General features: G+C 42.6%; 1 long non-coding RNA gene across 2 annotated transcripts in view; it reads left to right on the forward strand.

Moving 5' to 3' along the window:
* LOC130707702 (uncharacterized) overlaps nt 1-19,489 on the forward strand; it is a 34,890-nt gene extending 15,401 nt beyond the window's left edge. Inside the window, exon 3 of one of the 2 annotated variants that reach the window (XR_009007721.1) lies at nt 19,269-19,489. This is a non-coding gene — a long non-coding RNA (uncharacterized LOC130707702). Of the gene's footprint in view, nt 1-437; nt 936-19,268 lie in introns of those variants that run through there. The other variant, XR_009007720.1, reaches the window with a different exon arrangement.
* Nucleotides 19,490-23,507: the final 4,018 nt, after the last annotated feature.

The raw sequence follows: 23,507 nt of genomic DNA on the forward strand, positions 1-23,507 counted from the left end.
ACATTTGTCTGCTCGTCACCCCTCCCCTTCTGGTAGCAGCCACTAGACCCCACTCTTACCCCCCCCCCAACATACACACATACTTTTGGGGAGCTGTCCTACCCCATTCCATGGTCTTTTGGTGAAGCTGTTCATCACAGGACTCCTCCCCTGATCACGGGGTGGACACAGGACCTAAGTGGGCAATCAGAATCTCTTCCTGGGGAACCTGAATTTTGAGTTGAGACAAATACAGAGAGTCATCTCATAGCAGCACCCCATACAACAGATTCCCCCGGCGCCTTGCTGAGAGCAGGGCAGCTCACTCCCTGGACTCAGTTGTTGCTTTAAAGCTGTAGCCACTCCAGCATCCATCACTCAAAACATAAGTATCTTCTGAACTAAATTGGCCAATCAGTTACTTGCAGTCTAAGAGTCCTGAACTGTCTCCTTTTCAGATCAATGCTCATGGATGAATGAAGAAAAGAGAAGGAAAGTAGAAGAAAGAGGAAAGTTGCCTCAGGTTCCCCACCCAAGCCTACAGCCCAAGCCTCCATCCTATTTTTAAGACCCTTTAATGAGCCTATATTTATCATGAGGTTTTTTTTGTTTTTTTTTTAATGGAAATCTACACAAGTCATTTGGCTGAAGGCTGGAGCTTATTTCGGGAAAGCAACTCTTTCATTTCTCCAAAGCCCCTGTTAGCTCCTCCCGCACCTGTTCTCTCTTCTGTCAAGCCACCTATCGCTAATTTCCAGAGCAAAAAGAACCAGGATCCAGATTCCAAAGCAGGCTGTAAGTGATGCTTAGAGAAACAGGTGTGCGATTTTTGTCATAAATTGTCTTAATATAATCTTGCCAGTCAACACAGATGCCTCATGAAAATGCATTTCTTATCTCACAAAGGTTGCCTCCCAAAGTAAGACTCATAGAATCCCCCCAAATAAACCATTAATCCAAGCCCCTCGTTTTACAAATGAGGAAACTAAGGTGCAGAGCAAGTAGCTTGCACACTCGATAACACGGAGCTAACCAACAGCAGATCCGGGACCAGAATTCAGGTCCTTTCACCACTAGGTCGGAGTTTTTCCACTATTTCATGCCTCCTCTCACACTACAACTCACTTTCTTTAAATATAAGAATTTCCTTAATCTGTATATATATATATATAAATATTCCATTGGGCGATAAATACTTGACAGAGAATCTGGATACAAAAACCCTAAAGTATGTGCCTCCACTACTAGTCAAGATCCATACTTTATGCAAATTGTCAGTACGGATATAGAATTCAAATTGCACAATTTAATGTACATTCAACTCTTAACTAAATACAATGTAAACAAAGTTACAGTTTACAGTTACAGTTACAGTTTAATAACTGGTACTCAGTTATTATTTTTTTCCACTCCCCAAAGTGAATGGTAGAATTAGAACCAATGAAAGAAAAATGACAAGGAATTTGATTAGGGCAAGACGGGTTTAAGGGGATGCTCAGAGGTGGTGAGTTCTCCATCACAAGAGGTCAAGCAGAGGTCAGACGAACAATCATTTGTCAGGGATGTTGGAGAGCGCTGGTTCTCCAACTCTTTCATAAGCACCAGAATCATCCCAAGAGCTTAGAGATTGCTGGGACCCACCCCTGAGTTTCTGATTCAGAGAGTCTGGGATGGGGCTTGAAGCTGTGCATTTCTAACCCGTGCCCAGGTCATGTGATGCTGCTGGTCCAGGACCACACTTTAAGAACCACTGTGGTGGTTAGGATGAGACATTTCACTCCAGCTAAGGTATACAAAGCTAGGTCACATTTCTATTCAATGTCTTATCAGACAGCTTGGGTTCAGTGTTGCCATATGAAACTGGGCTTCTTTCCTGCCTGGGGCTACCTTTGGTGATAGTTGAAATCCTGCACATACCTCTGTGCGCACCTTGAAGCTGGGACAAAGAGAGCCTCCTTGAGGCTGACAGACACCTAAAGTTGCTCGTAATGTAGGATAGGCGGCCAGAGACAGTGTCAAAGCTCACACCTGGACATGACAATCCTCTGAAATCAGTACCATCGGCACTGGAACACACTGTTGATGGTCATGATGAAGCACCAGTCCTTGCTTGTTCCAAGTGCCTCTCAGAGGGAGAGCCAGAGAATCTGCCATCTCTGCCCATGGGACCACAGTTGAAAAAAAGGACATTTTGCTCCACCCTGTGATCCTTGTCTACACCTGTGAAAGCACACAGCCAACATTTACTAATCTTTCACTCCATATGAAGTATTGTTCTAAGCAAGTAACACGTAGCTCTTATTTAATCCTTTTAACAACACTATAAGGTAGTAATTGGTAGAACTGGGGTTTGCACCCAGGTACTTCAGCTCTACACCCCACACTCTTTTTTTTAATTGAAGTATAGTTGATTTAGAATGTTGTGCTAATTTCTGCTATACAGCAAAATGATTCAGTTATACATATACATACATTCTTTTTCATATTCTTTTCCAGTATGGTTTATCACAGGATATTGACTATAGTTCCCTGTGCTATACAGTAGGACTTTGTTGTTATCCATTCTATTTATACTAGTTTGCATCTGCTAATCCCAGACTCCCACTCCATCCTCCCCCAACCCATGAAACCACAAATCTGTTCTCTATGTCCACGAGTCTGTTTCTGTTTCATAGATGTGTTCATTTGTGTCATATTTTAGATTCCACATATAAGTGATATCATATGGTATTTGCCTTTCTCTTTCTGACTTATTTCACTTAGTATGATAATTTCTAGCTCCATCCATGTTGCTGCAAATGGCATTATTTCATTCTTTTTTTATGGCTGAGTAATATATATATATCTATCTATATCTATAGATAGATATAGATAGATAGATAGATACCACATATTCTTTATCCACTCATCTGTTGATGGACATTTAGGTTGCTTTCATGTCTTGGCTATTGTGAATAGTGCTGCTATGAACATAGGGGTGCATGTATCTTTTCAAATTATAGTTTTGTTCAAATATATGACCAGGAGTGGGATTGCTGGATCATATAGCAGCCCTATTTTTAGTTTTTTGAGGAACCGCCACACTGTTTTCCATAGTGGCTGTACCAATGTACATTCCCATCAACAGTGTAAGAGGGTTCCCTTTTCTCCACACCCTCTCCAGCATTTGTTATTTGTAGGCTTGTTAATGATGACAGGTGTGATGTGGTATCTCATTGCAGTTTTGATTTGCATTTCTCTAGTAATTAACAATGTTGAACATCTTTTCATGTGCCTGGTGGCTGTCTGTATGTCTTCTTTGGAGAAATGTCTATTTAGTTCTTCTGCCTATTTTTCTATTGGGTTGTTTGGTTTTTTGTTGTTGAGTTGTATGAGCTGTTTGTATATTTAGGAATTTAAGCCCTTGTTGGTCTCATTGTTTGCAAATATTTTCTCCCATTCCATAGGTTATCTTTTCGTTTTGTTTATGGTTTCCCCTGCTATGCAAAAGCTTGTAAATTTGATTAGGTCCCATTTGTTTATTTTTGCTTTTATTTCTATTGCCTTGGGAGACTGACCTGAGAAAACGTTGGTATGATTCATGTCAGAGAATTTTTTGCCTATGTTCTCTTCTAGGAGTTTTATGTACACCCCACACTCTTAATCAGAGATAAAATTGTTGTCAGTGTAAGGAATAGAGAAAGAGGTTGTCCTTCCTCACACTGTTACACTAGGCCAGAGTTTTAGCCCCTGGTTGTTATAACGGTCTTTCCTCACCTCTAAAGACCTGGGATCCTGAAGTTTTGTCTGTGTGTTTCACACACGCACACGGTTATTGATTCCAAAGCTCACTCAAAGTACTAGGTGACTAGGTCAGGGTTTCCAGCCTCAGACACATTCTGCCCACAACAGTCTTTCTAATCTGATGATCTCAGTACTAGTGTTGAGCCCAAATGGCCATTCTAGGCTCACCCTTGCCATTGATTTAATTCACCCTTTGGGGAGCCTTGGTGTCACTTTCTGCCTGCTGACCTTAGCTGGGACCATCTCAGGCATCGGAAGTGTTGAATAATATTAAACTGTAAAGAGATGTAGTCTGAGTATTAAATACCTTTCATTCAGGTAGACTCCTTGGCCCCCGATGCATATTTCTCCAACCTCTTCCCAGCAGTCAGCCACACTCAAGGCATCAGACCAAACCCTAGCCACAAAGCTTGCCATATTTGCTTCCTTCCTCCAAGACAATGGGCCACCACTGGCTCTATCTTTGCAAAATTAAACGGCCAACTTAGACAATTCTTGCAAAACAGGATTTGCCCCAAGGTCCTTTGTAGTACCCATCCTAGACTTTAGCAGGTGCCTCTTTGAATAGGCAACTTCTCTCTCTAATGAAATTAACTAAACTTTTACCTTCCTTAGGCCCTTCTATCCAAGCATTGGCAGTTTAATAGTGTCATCATTCAACATATATTGAGCACCTATTATATGTAGGGCACAGTGCTAGGAGCAAAAGATAGAAATAAGATAAAAGCTTTCCTAAAGGTAAAGGATAAAAGCTGTACAAGGCTGCAACATCCCCAGGTCTCCTGCCCCAAAGATGACAGGAAGGGCATGGGGAGGGGAGAAGGAAGGGAGCAGTGGTAAACAAGAGGGAAGAGACAGTAATCAGTAATCTGAAGACTGTCTGCTAGTAAAACCAGAACAGGCTGACATTAAGTCTATTTAAGAACAGCCTCAACAAAGAAAAGTTATTAGCCAACACTATCAAAATAGACCCACTTTCTAAATATGTAGCTAAACTTTTCACTCCCCCACAACTGCATATAGAAACATCTCGCAAGAATAACTTTTTACAACACACCCTCTGCAATACATGATGCTGTCCCCATCTGAATAGCAAAATAATTGAGGTGCAGATGGTAAGTGACTTGCCTGCTATTGTGATGCAAGGCAGTGAAAACACTAGAAACTGGTTCTAAGGAGTTTCCTGGGAACTGCCTTAGATTTCACAAAGGGTCCTTAGATAAGCATTGCAGTTACCTATGACTGCATAACAAATAACCTATCAATCACCCCAAAACTGAGCCACTTACAACAATAACCATCTTTTGCTCATGATTCTGCTTTGGGACTGGGCTTACTAGGGCAGTTCTGCCAGTCGTGCCTGGGGTCTCTCATGAGTTTGCAGTCATCTGGTGGGTTGACTAAAGCAGGATGATCTAAGATGACCTCACTTACAGGACCAGGGTCTTGATGCTAGCTGCTCCTCTCCAGTTGATGTCATTCAATTGTCTACTGCAGGCTACATGGCTGCAGGGTCATGCCAAGAGGGCTAGGGTGGAACTGCAAGATCTCTTAGGCCTAGGTTCTCGAACTTGTACAGTGTCACTTTTCCAACATCTCATTGGTCAAGAAGCAAGTCACAAGACCAGTCCAAATTCAAGAAGTGGGGAAATAGACTCCACCTTCTGATGGCGGGAGCTGCAAAGTATTAATGGCCATGCTTTTCACAATGAGAGATAGCTAGGCCTCGTTTTTACCAGGCTACACACATTGGCTGTTATTGTCACTGCTGGGACCCAACCAGCATCCACAAGCCCCTGCTCCCTATGGGGATGGTTGCAAGAAACATCTTCTACATTGGAGCTTGAGAACTTGGGGACTTAGCTTTAGCCCCTGGATGATGCCTGAACTCCTGGGATATCATCACGTATATATGCTGCAATTATAAATGAAGTTGCAGACCAGCAGTCACTGAGTAGACACGTTAGTGGTAATTGCTGCCATCAACGCACAGGTACACAGCGCAGACATCACACATTCATGATCGCATCATCACAGGATTTCTCAGGTGATGGCTTCGCATCCCCAGACATGGCACTTCACTTCTTCAAAGCCAAGTTAATACAGAGCAAACCAATTTTCTTCAGATTTCACAATATGCTTTAGAAGAAAATACTTTGCTAGACCTGATTATTGTTTTTCTTTATAGGCAGGCCTCTCAATATTTGGTAGAACACAAGAAATTCCTGGCTCAGGCAAGGAGATGAAGGAGTGAGGAAGGAGCCAGAAATGGCTCTGTACAGGATACCTAAGAGAGGCCAGCCTTGCTACAAATGGATTAAACTTGTCCAAGTGAGGGCTAATGAAATCTAAAAGTTTTACAGCTTCATTGAGGTATAATTGGCACAGTAAGCTGCATATATTTAAAGTAGACGATATGGTAATGAAACCATTACCTACGAAACCATGGACACAATCAAGATAATGAACATACTCACCAAGCCCATAAATTTTCTCATGCCGCTTTATAATCCCTTCCTCCTGTCCCTCTCCGCTTTACCCATCCCCAGGCCATCACTAATCTGCTTTCTGTTGCTAATGATGACTTTGCATTTCTAAATGCAAATGGGAATACCTAGTATACACTCTTTTCTTGCCTGGCTTCTTTCACTCTGCATGATTATTTTGAGTTTTATCCACAGTACTGAGTAAAGCAATAGTTTATTTCTTTTAATTGATGGGTAGTATACCATTATATGGCTACACCATAATTAGTTAGTTTATTCCCCTGTTGATGGACATTTGGGTTGTGCTATGTACTGAAGTATGTCCCACCAAAATTGAAGCACTAACCTCCAATGTGACTGTATTTGGAATTAGGGTCTTTAAGAGGTAATTAAGGTAAACTAAGTCATAAGGGTGGGGCTCTGATGGGATTCAATTAGAGTTCTTAGAAGAAGAAACACCAGAAAGCTCGCTCTCTCTCTCTCCAAGCATAATCAGAGGAAAGGACAAAGCAGCCATCTGCAAACAAGGAATAGAGCCCTCAACAGAACCAGAACCCTGCTGGAATCTTGATTGTGGACTTTCTGGCCTCCAGAATTGTGAGAAAATGAACTCCTGTTGTTTAAGTCATGCAGTCTGTGGCATTTTGTTACAGCAGCCTGAGTAGACCAATACAGATTGTTTACAATTTGGGGCAATTCCAAATTAAGCTGCTATGAACACTTGTATCCAAGTGCTTGTGTGGACACATGCTTTTGTTTCTCTTGGGTAACGAAATAGAAGTGAAATGGCTGGGTCACATGGTCCGTGTATATTTACCTTTTTAAAAAACTGTCCACGCTATTTTCCAAACTGGCTGTACCATTTTGCATCCCACCAGCAGTGTGTGGAATTTCCAGCTGCTTTACATTCTTGCCAATACTTAGTATGATCAGTCATTTTAATTTTAAAACAATTTAATTTTGGATAGCAATTTATTATTCACCATTCTAGTGAATATATGGTGGTATCTCACTGTGGGTTTAATTTGCATCTCCCTAATGGCTAATGATGTTTATCATCTTTCCATGTACTTGTCATTCCTGTATCCTCTTTAGTGAAGTATCTGTTCCAATTTTTTTGCTCTTTTATTATTGATTGAGAGCTAATTAAATGTAAATTTGAATAAGCATAAGCATAGAAAATTAGACCCAGAATCTTACTGGCTGTGCAGTTTGGGCAAGCCTGGGAATGGGGACCAGAACATGCAGGAAGAGTGTGTGGGCATTGAAAACTTGGAGGAGGGTGGTCAGGGCTGAAAGGAGAGTGGGCGGTAGGTCTGAAGATAAGTTCTGCCAGCTTCACAATTTTGTCTAAGTTTGGTCTTGAGCCTTGCCTAACAGTTTTCTCACCATTGACACCTAATTCCAGCCCCCGGATGCTTTGAGAGCCCCAATTTTGTGACACTTTCTGTGGGAATTTATTTTAGGAATGCACCATATGTCACTCTTGCCTGAAGAAGCTTGCCAAGTTTGTAGGCAAAGACAGAGACACCCACAAGAAGCATCTAGATAAGATTTGGCCCAGAGTCCTGTCTGGGAGTAGAGTTGAGAACAAAGTAGTATCTAAAATACATCCACTAAAGCGAAGACCTAGGAAAGGAGGAATGAAAAGAAAGGACCGAGGGATGATAGGAGTGAGAAAGTATCATACACTTGGTGCTGTGATCAAGGACACTGTGCTCACCATGGATAACTCCTTGCCAGAAAGAGACAAGTGGGAGAGAATCCAGGAGAGAGCAGAATAAATGATGAAGGATCGGAGAGGCTGATTTATGAAGCCAACTTAATAGAGCTCACTGAAGCTAGTTCATGTAACAAAATGCGACTGAAGCTGATTTTCCATCAGAGTCTGAAAGAAAATGGAAATGCTCTTTAAAAAGATTAGGAAAATAGCAAATGTAAGAGTCAGCTTGTCTAGCAAGCCCATTAAGTAAAGTGAAAATAACTTTTGCATTAAGCAGACCAATTCTTTTTTTTTTTAACATCTTTATTGGAGTATAATTGCTTTACAATGTTGTGTTAGCTTCTGCTATATAACGAAGTGAATCAGCTATATGTATACATATATCCCCATATCCCCTTCCTCTTGCGCCTCCCTCCCACCCTCCCTATCCCACCCCTCTAGGTGGTCACAAAGCACCGAGCTGATCTCCCTGTGCTATGCAGCTGCTTCCCACTAGCTATCTATTTTACATTTGGTAGTGTATATATGTCAATGCTACTCTTTCACTTCGTCCCAGCTTACGCTTCCCCCTCCCCGTGTCCTCAAGTCCATTCTCTACATCTGCATCTTAATTCCTGTCTTAAGCAGACCAATTCCTGATCTAAACATGCCCTCTCCATGTTCTGACGAGCCACTCATTGGCATTCTCTTATTCTCTTCAATCTTTCTCCTCATTCTGTCCTTCTTTCTTTTTGTCTGGTGAATGTCATAATTACACAAAAATCTTCAGCTCTGGGAGTTCTTATTTCTTCACCTTTTAGAGGAATCTTCCTTCTTGGCCCCCGTCCATATGTCTGCCCATCCGTGGCCATATCTGTATTTCTTTGGCTCCATGTAGTTGACGTAGACTGAGGTTTACCCCACCCCTTCCCTTATAGACCACCTCCTCTTGAATTAGGACTTTCTTCAAGCCAAGAGCTCAGGAAAAGATAATATATGATCCTTAATTCCACCATCCTAACTAATACAATCATCCACAGCATTTTGGAACACTTCCTTCTAATCATTTTTCTTCTGTATTGGAATAACTCTGCTAAAATTACATCATCTCAGATTGGAACCAAGATGGCAGAGTAGAAGGACGTGCTCTCACTCCCTTTTGCAAGAGCACCAGATCACAACTAGCTGCTGGACAATCATCAACAGGAAGACACTGGAACTCACCAAAAAAGATACCCCACGTCCAAGGACAAAGGAGAAACCACAGTGAGACAGTACGAGGGGCGCAGTCACAGTAAAATCAAGTCCCATAACTGCTGGGTGGGTGACTCACAGACTGGAGAACACTTATACCACAGAAGTCCACCCACTGGAGTGAAGGTTCTGAGCCCCACGTCAGGCTTCCCAACCTGGGGGTCCGGCAACGGGAGGAGGAATTCCTAGAGAATCAGACTTTGAAGGCTACTGGGATTTGATTGCAGGACTTTGACAGAACTGGGGGAAACAGAGACTCGACTTTTGGAGGGCACACACGAAGTGGTGTGTGCATCGGGACCCAGGGGAAGGAACAGTGACCCCAGGGGAGACTGAACCAGACCTACCTGCTAGTGTTGGAGGGTCTCCTGCGGGGTGGGGGGGGGGGTGGCTGTGGCCCACCGTGGGAACAAGGACACTGACAACAGAAGTTGTGGGAAGTACTCCTTGGTGTGAACCCTCCCAGAGACCGCCATTAGCCCAACCAAAGAGCCCAGGTAGGCTCCAGTGTTGGGTTGCCTCAGGCCAAAGAACCAACAGGGAGGGAACCCAGCCCCACCCATCAACAGTCAAGTGGATTAAAGTTTTACTGAGCTCCGCCCACCAGAGCAACAGTCAGCTCTACCCACCACCAGTCCCTCCCATCAGGAAACTTGCATAAGCCTCTTAGATAGCCTCACCCACCAGAGGGCAGACAGCAGAAGCAAGAACTACAATCCTGCAGCCTGTGGAACAAAAACCACATTCACAGAGAGATAGACAAGGTGAAAAGGCAGAGGGCTATGTACCAGATGAAGGAAAAAGATAAAACCCCAGAAAAACAATTAAGTGAGGTGGAGATAGGCAACCTTCCAGAAAAAGAATTCAGAATAATGATAGTGAAGATGATCCAGGACCTCGGAAAAAGTATGGAGGCAAAGACCGAGAAGATGCAAGAAATGTTTAACAAAGACCTAGAAGAATTAAAGAACAAACAAACAGAGATGAACAATACAATAACTGAAATGAAAACTACACTAGAAGGAATCAATAGCAGAATAACTGAGGCAGAAGAATGGATAAGTGACCTGGAAGACAGAATGGTGGAATTCACTGCTGCAGAACAAAATAAAGAAAAAACAATGAAAAGAAATGAAGAGAGCCTAAGAGACCTCTGGGACAACATTAAACGCAACAACATTCGCATTATAGGGGTCCCAGAAGGAGAAGAGAGAGAGAAAGGACCCAAGAAAATATTTGAAGAGATTATAGTCAAAAACTTCCCTAACATGGGAAAGGAAATAGCCACCCAAGTCCAGGAAGTGCGGCGAGTCCCATACAGGATAAACCCAAGTAGAAACACGCCGAGACACATAGTAATCAAATAGGCAAAAATTAAAGGCAAAGAAAAATTATTGAAAGCAGCAAGGGAAAAATGACAAATAACATCCAAGGGAACTCCCATAAGGTTAACAGCTGATTTCTCAGCAGAAACTCTACAAGCCAGAAGAGCGTGGCATTATATACTTAAAGTGATGAAAGGGAAGAACCTACAACCAAGATTACTCTACCTGGCAAGGATCTCATCCAGATTCGATGGAGAAATCAAAAGCTTTACAGACAAGCAAAAGCTAAGAGAATTCAGCACCACCAAACCAGCTCTACAACGAATACTAAAGGAACTTCTCTAAGTGGGAAACACAACACACAGTGGTTAAGAATCTGCCTTCCAATGCAGGGGACATGGGTTTGAGGGACAACTAAGGCCACACACCACAACAGAGAAGCCCACGTACCACAATGAAGTGAAGACCCAGTGCAGACCAAAAAAAAAAAAATTAATCAACCACGCTTATGTAATGAAGCTTCCATAAACCCAAAAAACACAGGGTGCAGAGAGCTTCTGTGTTAATGAACATGTGCAGATTGGAGGAGAGTGTCCTGCTCAGAGGGCATAGAAGCTGCTTGCCCCTTCTCACATACCTTGCTCTATGCATCTCTTCCATCTGGTTGTTCCTGAATTACACCCTTTTATAACAAACTGATAATCTAGTGAGTAAAATGTTTCTCTGAGTTCTGTGAGCCACTCTTGCAAATTCATTGAACCCAAGGAGTTCTATGAGCCACTCTTGCAAATTCATTGAACCCACAGAGGGGGGTGTGAGCACCTCTGATTTTTAGCCAGTCAGTCAGAAGCATAGGTAAGAACCTGGACTTGCAACTGGTATCTGAAGTGAGGGGCATTCTTGTGAGACTGAGCCCTTAACCTGTGGGATCTGATCGTATGTCTGGGTGGATAGTGACAGAATTGAGCTGAACTGTAGGACACCCAGCTGGTGGCAGAAAATTGCTCAGTGGTGTGTTAAAAAAATACACACATTGGAATTGGTACCAAAATTGTAGGAACAAACTACTTATACATACAACAATGTGGGTGAAACTCAAATGCTTTATGCTAAGTGAAAGAAGAGTCAAAAGGCTATGTACAATATGATTCCATTGATATGACATTCTTGCAAAGGCAAAGCTATAAGGACAGATACCCGATCAACAGTTGCCTGGGGCTGGAGTGGAGGAAACAGCTGACTATAAAGAGATACGGAGGAAATTGGGGGGTGATGGAACTTGACTGTGATGGTGGTTATTTACATGACTATATACTTTGGTCAAAATTCACAGAACCACACAGTATAGGATAAATTTTACTGTAAATAAATATTAAATCTTCTTAAATATAATGGGGAGAGGGAATTCCCTGGCAGTCCAGTGGTTAGGACTCTGAGCTTCCACTGCTGGGGGCACGGGTTTGATCCCTGATTGGGGAACTAAGATCCTGCATGCCGTGTGGTGCAGCCAAAAAATAAATAAATAAATAAATAATAATAATAATAATGGGAAAGTATTGGTTTATGAAACCCTATACTATCATTTGTCCTCCGTGGCAATAAATGCTAGTTAACATCAGGGAGGAATAAAAGGTGTAAGGACTTGCAAGAGAAAAATGCCCTGATTAATGTCTCAAAATATAAAAATTGTCACCAGAGTCATCATGAGTTGTCCATCCTGATTGTCCTCTCCTGCTTTAGCTCCCACTTATTGATGTGCGTTGACCTCAGAACCACTTGAAGTAACCTTGTCTATGCCACCACCCATCATGAGAAAGCCAAATCAGTGCTGTGGATGCTATCTTGGGGTCTTCCCAATGCCTCTTATTATGATGATATCAGAGTGGATGAGAATTTCATGCAGAAGCTGGGAGAAGGGTCTCCTTCCTAACTCTGTGCCACACTTTGTTCCAGGGCTCTAAAGCCTCGGCTTTATCTGTTAGGCACAACAAGCACAGTACCTAGGGCCCACAATACTTTTAGGGCCCCATTAAATAAGTTCTTTTAAAACCAGAAGAAAAAACTAAACTTTGGGGTCCAAGAAAATGTTTTACTATTTAATATTAATATTCAACTGTATATCAATACAGTTATAAAATATAATTTCTAATATTTTTCATAGAGGAAGGGGCCCAGGAAGGCACAAGTACCTAACGGCCCTTGAAAGTGGTAATGCAGCCCTTCCTGGAGAAGATATGTGTGTTGCCAGAAGCTCACAAAGTCTCTCTTAGACAGTTGGGTCCACATTTTGCCCTTCTTCTCTTAACTGTAGGGATTCAAACTGGATCAGATAGTGATGAGACAGCTCTTTCCTTCTTTTCTGGCTCCCCCTTCACCAAAATTCCTCTCCATTTCTCAAGCTACAAAATCAAAACTTTCCTGCAGGCAAACAAATGCCAATATTCTCTAAGAAGTTGTTTTTTTCAGTTATTATGTTGTGACCCCATGTCCTTTGGGCCCAAAGTCTTTTTTTTTTTTTTAATTTATTTATTTTTTAATTTTTATTTATTTATTTATTTTTGGCTGCGTTGGGTCTTCGTTGCTGCGCGTGGGCTTTCCCTAGTTGTGGCGAGCGGGGGCTACTCTTCGCTGCAGTGCACGGGCTCCTCATTGCGGTGGCTTCTCTTGTTGCAGAGCACCGGCTCTAGGCACGCAGGCTTCAATAGTTGTGGCTCGTGGGCTCAGTAGTTGTGGCTTACAGGCTCTAGAGCTCAGGTTCAGTAGTTGTAGCGCACGGGCTTAGTTGCTCCGCGGCATGTGGGATCTTCCTGGACCAGGGCTCAAACCCGTGTCCCCTGCATTGGCAGGTGGATTCTTAACCACTGCACCACCAGGGAAGCCCTGGGCCCAAAGTCTTATACTTAAATTGAATATTTGAGTATGTAGGGGTTCTACACCAAATCTCTAAATCTGATTCACCAAATCCAGATGATGATGGCATGAAGGGTGATACCTTTCTCTCCCAATTCAAATCCAGTTACTAACCACCTCTCTGACATGGAGCAGATACTTGGGAGGAGTATGCAGAGAAGCCTCAGGAAGATGTGTGAGACATGGGCTGTGCTAGCATCCAGAGAGCAAGAAATCAAAAGTGTTGACTCCCTCCTTGTCATATGGGATCTTGGGACTGACTGCTGAGAGCTCTGCATAAGGACCAAAAAAGAATCAGGTGTGGAGAGATTAGTGGACCCTCTCATCCCCCACCACCCCGGAAGGGCAGCACCAGGCAGGATGTTGGGTCCTAGGAGAAGCTGAAGAGAACTGAGCCAGGAAGGCTGAGTTCCTTCCTAATTCTGTTCCTCACCATTCACAACTTTCCCTGGCTCAGGAGCTCCAGCAACTTCACCAGAACTTTAGATTCTTATAAGAGAAGCCACCAGATGTAGGAGAAAGTGCCCTTGACCTTCCCAAGAGGTGTCCCAGGTAGTTACCTCTTTTCATGTATAAGGTGTAATTTAGATACATAACCCACTAGCAATCTTCTTCAAGTTTCTGTAGGTTTTCAAAAGATAAACCAGTGAGCATTAAGTGAACTTCATTGACATTGAGACAAATTCATTGACACTGACACAGAATAAGCATTCCAACTCCACGTTAATAACGTCAAAGTCTTGTTTCAAACTGTTAAAGTCTAGTAGCATATATACTAGAAGATGGGGGCTTCCCTGGTGGCGCAGTGGTTAAGAATCCGCCTGCCAATGCAGGGGACATGGGTTCGAGCCCCGGTCCGGGAAGACCCACATGCCGTGGAGCAGCTAAGCCCATGTGCCACAACTACTGAGCCTGTGCTCTAGAGCCCACAAGCCACAACTACTGAGCCCATGCACCACAACTACTGAAGCCCACGCACCTAAAGCCCATGCTCCACAACAAGAGAAGCCACCACAATAAGAAGCCCATGCACCACAACGAAGAACAGCCCCTGCTTGCCGGAATTAGAGAAAGCCCACGTGCAGCAACGAAGACCCAACACAGCCAAAAATAAATTAAAATAAATTAAAAGAAAAAACGGAAGATAGGGATGTCATTTCTCCATCCTCTTGAGCCAACAATAGAAGCCAGTTGCTGTGATTTATCCAAATCAGACCAGTTATATCAATGGGTAGAAGGGTGATCTGGGAATTTAGAGCTCTATCCCCAACTGGCTCTGTGACTGTCTAAGCCATTTTACATTTTACACTTCAGACTTCACTGAAGAAATTGAAGGACTGAACCAGAAGATTTCATCATACGTAACTGTATTAGTTTCCTGGGGCTGCCCAAACAAAGCACCACAAACTGGGTGACTTAAACAACACAGATTTATTGTCTCACAGTTTTGGAGGCCAGAAGTCTGAAATCAAGGCATTGGCAGGGTTGGGGCTGTGAGGGAGGATCTATTCCTTGTCTTTCTCTTAGCTTCTTGTAGCCTCAGACGTTCCTTGGCTTGTAGATGGCTGCCTTCTCCCTGCATCTCCACATTGTCTTCACTTTATGCAAGTCTGTCTCTGTGTCCAAATTTGCCCTTTTTATAAGGACACAAGTCATATTACATTAGGGCCCGCCCTAATGACCTCATCTTAACTTGATTGTCTGCAATGATCCTGTTTCCAAATAAGGTCACATTCATAGGTACCTGGGGTTAGGACTTCAATATTTATTAGGGGGACACAATTCAATGTACAGCACTAACTTTGTAAAAAAAAATCAATAAGGGGAGAAATATGTGAGCCCAAAAGTAAGTTGAAACATCTACCAAGAGAAGCTGGAATGGGAGTTGGATAGGTCTCCACAGCCCACCTAGCCTGATCTTTGCCAAACTGCAGAGTATTTTACAGGCTCCTTCCATAAAGATTACAGGATCTATAGCAGGGATAGTACCAGGGAGGAAAACACAGAGGCTTCTTCAAATAGTACCAATAACACATACATATGAGGGCAAAGGTGAAGATGGATTTATTTGCCCTACATACCTATAGAGCCAGCAATACTCAAGCAAATAAATTTAGCCTTTAATACTTGATGAGAAGCCAAAATGAGCCTCCCACATAAATATCACTTGAAAATCTTCCCCTGGACTTCTTTCACTCATTCATTCATCAACTAGATCCACCTGCCTAAATTAACCCCATCTTTATTTTGCCTGCTGGGTGAAAATGGAGATCTCATTGATTAACCAGCCCTCCAGCTCTTAGAAATAGATGGTGGATCTTTCTTGAGCTACACATCTAAACCAGAGCCCAGAGAGTAAATGGTTTGTGCCCTGACCAAAGTTCAGTTATTTTTTTGCATTTACCTTCTTTGCTCCCATCACATGTGAAGTTCCCATGCCTTCCCCCCGACACACACTCTCTGCAGAGAGAAGCAAAATCTTTGTTGAGTATTAACCTCTCCAACAATGAGAAATTCCTCCCCAGATGACTCAGGACAGATTGGAGCCAAACCATTTCCTTCAGTCCCTGAGCACATTGTTTCCCTCTGGTGACTCCTGCAATCCAGAAACAGCTGCCATAAAACAACATTCTGATCTAATCTCTCAAGCCATCCTTACCCTTTTGTTTTTTCTCTCTGGATGGAGGAAAGAGAAAATTCCTTGCAAAGCTGCCATGGTGCATTATTTCCAAGTGTCTGCCGATGAAGGCACAAACCAAGCAGCCCTTTTTACTGGAGGAAAGGAAAGAGCAAAAATGGAAGGAAGATGTAAAAAATGATGGAGAAAACTCTGAATGAGTGAAATAAAGTTATGCAGTGGAAAGAGAATTGAGCAAAAACATTGCTTATGCGATGCAATTTAAAGCTTAAGCTCACCTTGCCCTTCACTTTGGGTGAACCAGGAAGGCAGTCTATTTCAGTATTTAATTTGGACTGTTCTTACTTGAAACTGTTGCTGAATTCAGGTTTGGCTGCTTGCAGCTCAAAAGCCAATAACTGAGGGGCAAGTGTCTGTAGAAAGGAAAGGTGCTTTATTCAGAAAAGCTGGCAATCTGGGGAGAAGGTGGACTCTTGTCCAGAGACCAACTGTGAAGGTTCTGCTCAGCCATGACATTTTTAAAGGGAAAAAGGGGAAACAATCTCAATCATTAAGGAAGGAGGTCATATTCTTCATCATTTTTCCATTGTGTGCAGACCTGCTGACTTCTCCTGATCTTCTTTTGGATGCTGTCTTGCCTGCATGGTCCGCCTGCAATTGGATGTTCTCTTGCCCGCATGGTCTGCCTGCAAATTTGCTAACGGGGCATCTGGGGATAGAGAGTCAGTCATTCTTTAGCTGCTTAATTCTTCATTCGTACTCCTTTTAATCTGGGAAAAGAATCAACAGTTTAGGCAAGGCGTTGTGTACATTCAGTAAAGCAAAATTCAGGAGTTAGGTTAAATGTTACTTAGTAATCTCACTTTTATGACTAAGGCTTAAGGGGAACAGAAATATACCAACAGGAAAGGGGCAAAAGAGCTGCTTACAAATCCCCATTTGTCAGACATCATTCCATTTCTATGGGTTTAGGGGTGAAGGTCCATCTTCTATAATTTCTTCATGCTGACATAGGGCACCATATTTTCAGAGTGGAAGATGTCGACATGGGTCTGTAGCATCTCTTTGCTGACAATTTTAGTTGCCTGGCTTTATGGATGGAATCAATGCTTGCCCTCTACCTTCTGGCTGGGATTAGCTAATGGGAAGCATCACCAAAAGATTGAAGAGTAGAAAGAATGAGGTTGAGATATTTTTGACTGTGGCTCCCTCCCTCATGGGTCACCACAGTTTGGCTGCTTTTCTGTACTGAAGGTCACAGTTCCTGGGAGAGGGGAGTGTCCCTTCCTCTTCACACAGCTATGCTCTGCCCCTTCCCCTTGCCCCTGCATGTGTGGGGGTGGGTAACAGAATCCCACTGTTGCTGGTGCCAATTCCCTAAACCTCACCCACACTTTATAAGTAGATTAGACCCTTAAACTCTTTTTTTTTTATTAAAAATTTTTATTGAAGTATAGTTGATGTATAATACTATATGTTACAGGTGTACAGTATAGTGAGTCACTATTTTTAAAGGTTATACTCCATTTATAGTTATTGTAAAATATTGGCTATATTCCCTGTGTTGTATAATATATCCTTGTAGCTTATTTTATTCATAATAATTTGTACCTCTTACTCCCCTACCCCTATATTGCCCCTCCCTCCTTCCCTCTCCCAACTGGTAACCACTAGTTTGTTCTCTATATCTGTGAGTCTGCTTCTTTTCCCTTAAACTCTTCTTAATTGCACAGTTTGAGTGTGCTCTCTGTATCCAGGAGGTACCCTGGATATTACAAGTCATAGATTTTCCCTTCAACTAGACTGTCTCTTATAAGATGCCCTGTGTCTTCTTCAAAATATCTAGCATGGTCCCATGCACAGAGTAAACACTGGTCATCCATGCTATTGGTGATCTCAGGAAAGTCCTTCACTTAGTCTGGCCCCTCTTTCCAAGGTCACATTACCAGACCTATTAATCATGTATGATTCTGTTTGTTCATGCAAATCTGCTCATCATTGTTGCCCCAAACCTGCATTTAATGGGATTTTGCTGCTTGTGGTAAGCAGTGTGGTGCAATGGAAAGAGTAGGGGTTTTGGAGCCTTGCCGACCTAGGTTCAACTCCCAACACTGCTACTTTCTAAGTGGGTAACATGGGAAAATCTACTTAAAGTCCCCAAGAACCACTGTCACCATCTGTAAATGTGAGATGTAGGATCACCACATCTCTGCCTCCTTCCCCAGCACCTTTTCCATTTCACCAGTGGGGTCAAGTAGAGTTCTTTTTCCCCAGTTTGAACACAATGGCTGGTGGTAGGATGAAGCCAGGTTCCTGAAGAAAAGGGGATAGAAAAGAAAAGAAGGGAAAATGATAGAAAGTTTAGGCATATTGGCAACACAGCCCATGCTTATGATCAATATTAAGTATGTTTTGGGGAGATGTGGAAGAAACTGTGATGCCTAAAGAAGCTCAGGGAAAAACGTATGAGGAGGTGTAAAACACAACCAAGGTGGAATATTCCAATGCTGCTCGTCTGAAGCGATGGTGCTGTATTAGTAGTCTTTTCACTGAGAGTGGGTTGAAGCAAAGAATTTATCTAATGTAGAAAATAGGACACTAAGCAGAGAACAGGTTCAAAAGAAAAACAAAGGCAGTGAATATGATTCCTTCCACCCCTTAAATGAGTTGATTTATACGTAACTCATAAGTTCCCATCAAAGTGGAATTTAAAATTTTCCAATGCTACTAATAAAGTGAGCATCATAATGCAGAACTCTTGAAACAAGTTGACTGACTCTCATTCCTTTTTTTTCATAATTTTTTTAATATCTTTTTTATTTTATTACTTATTTATTTATTTAGGCTGTGTTGGGTTTTCGTTGCTGTGGGCAGGCTTTCTCTAGTTGCGGCGAGCGGGGGCTGCTCTTCATTGCGGTGTGCGGGCTTCTCATTGCGGTGGCTTCTCTAGTTGCAGAGCACGGGCTCCAGGCATGCGGGCTTCAGTAGTTGTGGCACACGGGCTCAGTAGTTGTGGCTCGTGGGCTCTAGAGCGCAGGCTCAGTAGTTGTGGCACACGGGCTTAATTGCTCTGCGGCATGTGGGATCTTCCCGGACCAGGGCTCGAACCCGTGTCCCCTGCGTTGGCAGGCGGATTCTTAACCACTGCGCCACCAGGGAAGTCCTTTCATTCCTTTTTTTTTTTTTTGCAGATAATACCCAGGTACATTTGTGGAGTGGGGAAGAGGTTTCCAAGCAACCCTGCAAGGCAGACTTGGTGTGGACGAAAAGACAACCCAAGAGAAAAGGACAGGAATGTTTATATCATGCCCTGGGCTGGGAGTGTCTCCATCACTGGCTACAGCTAAATGTGTTCTTTCAGGCAATGGGCCAAGCCTGTGTGCTTGCCTGGCTGTTGTAAAGAATCACAGCAAGGTCAGGGCTTGTAATACCTTCTTCAAAGGGTTACTATGAGGCAGTACAATGAGACAATATACATAAACAGCCTAGTACCCAGAACATAGCAGGCACCTCACACATGCTCTGTATTATTTTTTTGTAGGGATTTAGAGCATGTATGCAATTTAGATAAAAGGCTTTTTTTTTTAATTTGGAAAATCATTATGGTTAACATTCTCCTATTGGTTATGCCAGCTATTGTGATGCCCCCAAAGGGTTATTTTCCACCTCCTTTACACCTGTCTTCCTGATAAACAGTGAAGAGCATCTGACAACACTGAGGACCCAATAGTACAATGGAGTTACGTACACAAGTATTTAAGTTGCTTGTAGTTAGCTACACATTCAACAAAAGAAAATAATGCCGATGAATATATACGTATATATGTAATTTTTCCCCCCAACAATATGGTCCTTCAGTTCAAGCCAACTACTTCATCTGGTGCTCAACCAAAGAAAGAGCCATGGCCATCTGTTCTAACTCTGGGGGAAAACTGGCTGTGTTGAACTTACTGTGAGATGGCACAGAATACATAAAACCAAGTAATCTGTACTACATTGATAATTTAAGAGATTTTTAATGGTAATTTTTTATTGATATGATTTTTGCCCTACGTGTTGACTTTTATTTTTTTTTTTAAATTGATATTTTGCTTCATTACTTTTTATTTTATTTTATTTTTTTTTTAATATTTATTTATTTATTTATTTATTTATTTATTTATTTTTGGCTGTGCTGGGTCTTTGGTTCGTGCGAGGGCTTTCTCCAGTTGCGGCAAGTGGGGGCCACTCTTCATCGCGGTGCGGGGACCGCTCTTCATCGCGGTGCGCGGGCCTTTCACTATCGCGGCCCCTCCCGTCGCGGGGCACAGGCTCCAGAAGCGCAGGCTCAGCAGCCGTGGCTCACGGGCCCAGCCGCTCCGCGGCATGTGGGATCCTCCCAGACCAGGGCTCGAACCCGTGTCTCCTGCATTAGCAGGCAGATTCTCAACCACTGCGCCACCAGGGAAGCCCTACGTGTTGACTTTTAGAACCCAAACTCCAAGCTCGGTACAACACCACTGCCACACACTGTAGTGTGTCATTTCAAGTTGTCAGATGCTAAGCATGTATGAAAAGTGACCCCTCATCCTCACAATACCCAGTATTACTCTGATATTAATTTGGAGACTGCTTAGGCAGCCTCATAGCTGTGAAGACATCTGCATTACCATGTTCCTGCCAGTAAATTCCTTCTCTCAACACTGGCATTATTGATATTTTAAATTACTTATTTAAAAAATACTTACCGAATGTCTACTACCTGCTAGGCCCTCACTTCAGCTCTAGGAATACAGGAGTGAATAAAACAGGCTTCCTCTGGCCTTGTGGAGTTCACATTCTAGGTGGGGAACCAGATACATTGACCAACTACTCACACAAATTCATTCAGTCAGTCATTCATTCAACAAACATGAAACTGAAGGGATAGATGGTAATTCTCCAGTGGTCTCTGGGAAGAGCTGGGGCATTGAAGACAAAGCACACAGGGGTAATCCTTGCTGTGGGTTGTCAACTGCTGTGGAACCTATCGCTCCAAACCTATTGGTCTTCTATGAAGTCTACGATGATGTCAATCTGTGTTCTCTTCAATTACAAACATTAGACTAACCCACCACCGTGATAGAAAGTACTCTCAATTGTAGTTGTTGTTTCCTACTAAGATGATAAATTTGCACTGCTCTCATCAGACTCCTCCAACTGATCATCTTTTGAACAATGGATGCATTTAGAGATGGCTGGCCAGAGTCAGGAGAGCAATCTATAGCCATAAAAGTGATAAAGCAGGGTCACCACATTCTAGAATTATTAAAGCCCTCATCTTGGTCTTATCAGAAAGTGCTCTCACTAACTGAATAAACTAAGCCTAGATGAAGCTGATATTGTCATCTGGGAGATTCTTACTTAAACTAGGACATTCTCCTGTTTGCATGTATAGTACATATGTGTTCCTCTCAACTGGTTTTGTACATTTTCATCTCTGCCTTAATATATTCACATAGCACTCTTTAAATACCCTAATTATAATAAGGAAAAGGAAAAAAAATAAGGAAAAGAGAAGGAAATAAAATGGCTCCATTCCATTCCTCACTAGAAAGTTGATTCTGTAAGTTTAATCCTGACTCTATTTCCTAACCATCTATCACTCTGAGATTTAACAGGGAAGAATAGGCACAAAGTGTGGCCCAATTGAAAGAGAATTAATGAAAAAGAAAATTAAAATAGTTAACCCTTATTAATCATTTTGAATGTGCCTCATCCTAGGAGGTAGGTATAATTATTAGGTATGATTTACCCACAAAAAATAGAAGATTAGAGTAATGAAGTAATTGGCTAGAAAGTCACAGCTGGGGCTCAAAGCCAGCATTCCCACCCAGGAAGTCTGACTCCAGATTCCACACTCTTAATCTCGGCTATGTTGCCTTCCTGAAATGAGCAAAGAGTAAGAGAGGAGAAAAATAGTGACAAGAAAAGGGAGAGTTGAATAACAGAAGACACGGGCAGGAGGAAGGGACTCAAGTAGTTTTCACATTCTAGAAAATAATTGAGTAGAATTAATGCTGACCTTGAAACAGAACTATTTCCCTCAACACTCATTCTATATTAAAAAAAAAAAAAAGTCACTGCCATTGTCTCCTTTTCCTTTTCCAATCTTTGCACAGGGCTTAGAATGACGCTATCTGAAAAGCATGTGTTCAATAAACCCTACTGACTAACCAATGGTTTTGCACAAGAAACACTGAAGGACACTTAGGCAAGCAGATACCTTGTAAAATCTATAGCAATGAGATCTTTTGGATGATGTGTTTTCCATTGTTTATTACTTCTCTAGAAGGTCACAAGAGCCAGCCCTCAATGGGAGTGGCACCCAGGCAACGGTCTGCTGTAATCGATCTTGTAGTGACTCTCCATCACAAGTTCCACTGCAGCTCCTGGGTGGGCCTTGAGTGGTCTGAGCCCCATCCCCATCCCCACTGCCAGTAAATGGGTCTGGAATAGGCAGGCCTAGGCCAGTTTGCACCAAGGAGTCACTAAGAGGGGTTTTCTAGGCACTTCTGGAAAATATGTTCCCTTACCCTTAAGAAAGAGCCATAGGCTCCTGGTTGAATCCTTAGACTTCATGACTCTCTTCCAACATGGCCCAAGACAGCTCTCCAAACAATGAAGTGTAGATGCAGCCACACCAAATTCACCAAAACTCTCACCCAAGTTATGCTATCAAACAGGGATGTGCTTTAGAAATCAACACTGAAGGGTCTAGAATCCAGATTTGGTTTCAGAATTGAAGAACTAGGCACTGATTCCAGAAAAGATCAGAACCTGAGGAGGACTTAGAATCAAGCCAAGACCAAGATCACCCTGAAGAGAAGATTCAAAGCAGAGAAGATAGACGATGTCCTACCAGCTACGCTTCCTCCCAATTACACACCCTCAGCAAGGCATTTACGGACAAACCTTATCCTGGGATTGATTCCAGAGAGCAACTCGTTAAAGAAATTGAGGTTCCAGAACTGAGCAGATAAAAGGAGAACCTGATGAGGCCTTAGAACAAAGACAAAACCAGAGACAAGATCTCAGAGATGAGAGAGTTCGTGGTATAGAAACTACAGAACATGGCACCCATCTCACTAGCAACTGTCTTATTTCTCTGGAGCCAGAACAGAGTGAACAGAGAGACAAATTCAGAGTATCTGATATCATCAGATTGGGCTCCAAATCAATCTCTCTCTTCCTGGAAACGTACCCTTCTAAACATACCTTCTGCTCCTCTAGAAGCTGAGCCTTCTGGAGATGGTAAATAGGAATTTAGGAGCCAGAGACATATAAAGCACCACACAGCCCTACTGACTGAGCCTGGATCCAGAGTTCGGCAGATCTCGAGGACAATGAAAATGAACTTATTAATATATATTTTTTAAAAAGAACAAAAAGAAAATGAAAGAGCCGTAGGA

The sequence above is a fragment of the Balaenoptera acutorostrata genome, chromosome 3, assembly GCF_949987535.1.
Source record: "Balaenoptera acutorostrata chromosome 3, mBalAcu1.1, whole genome shotgun sequence".
Taxonomy (NCBI): domain Eukaryota; kingdom Metazoa; phylum Chordata; class Mammalia; order Artiodactyla; family Balaenopteridae; genus Balaenoptera; species Balaenoptera acutorostrata.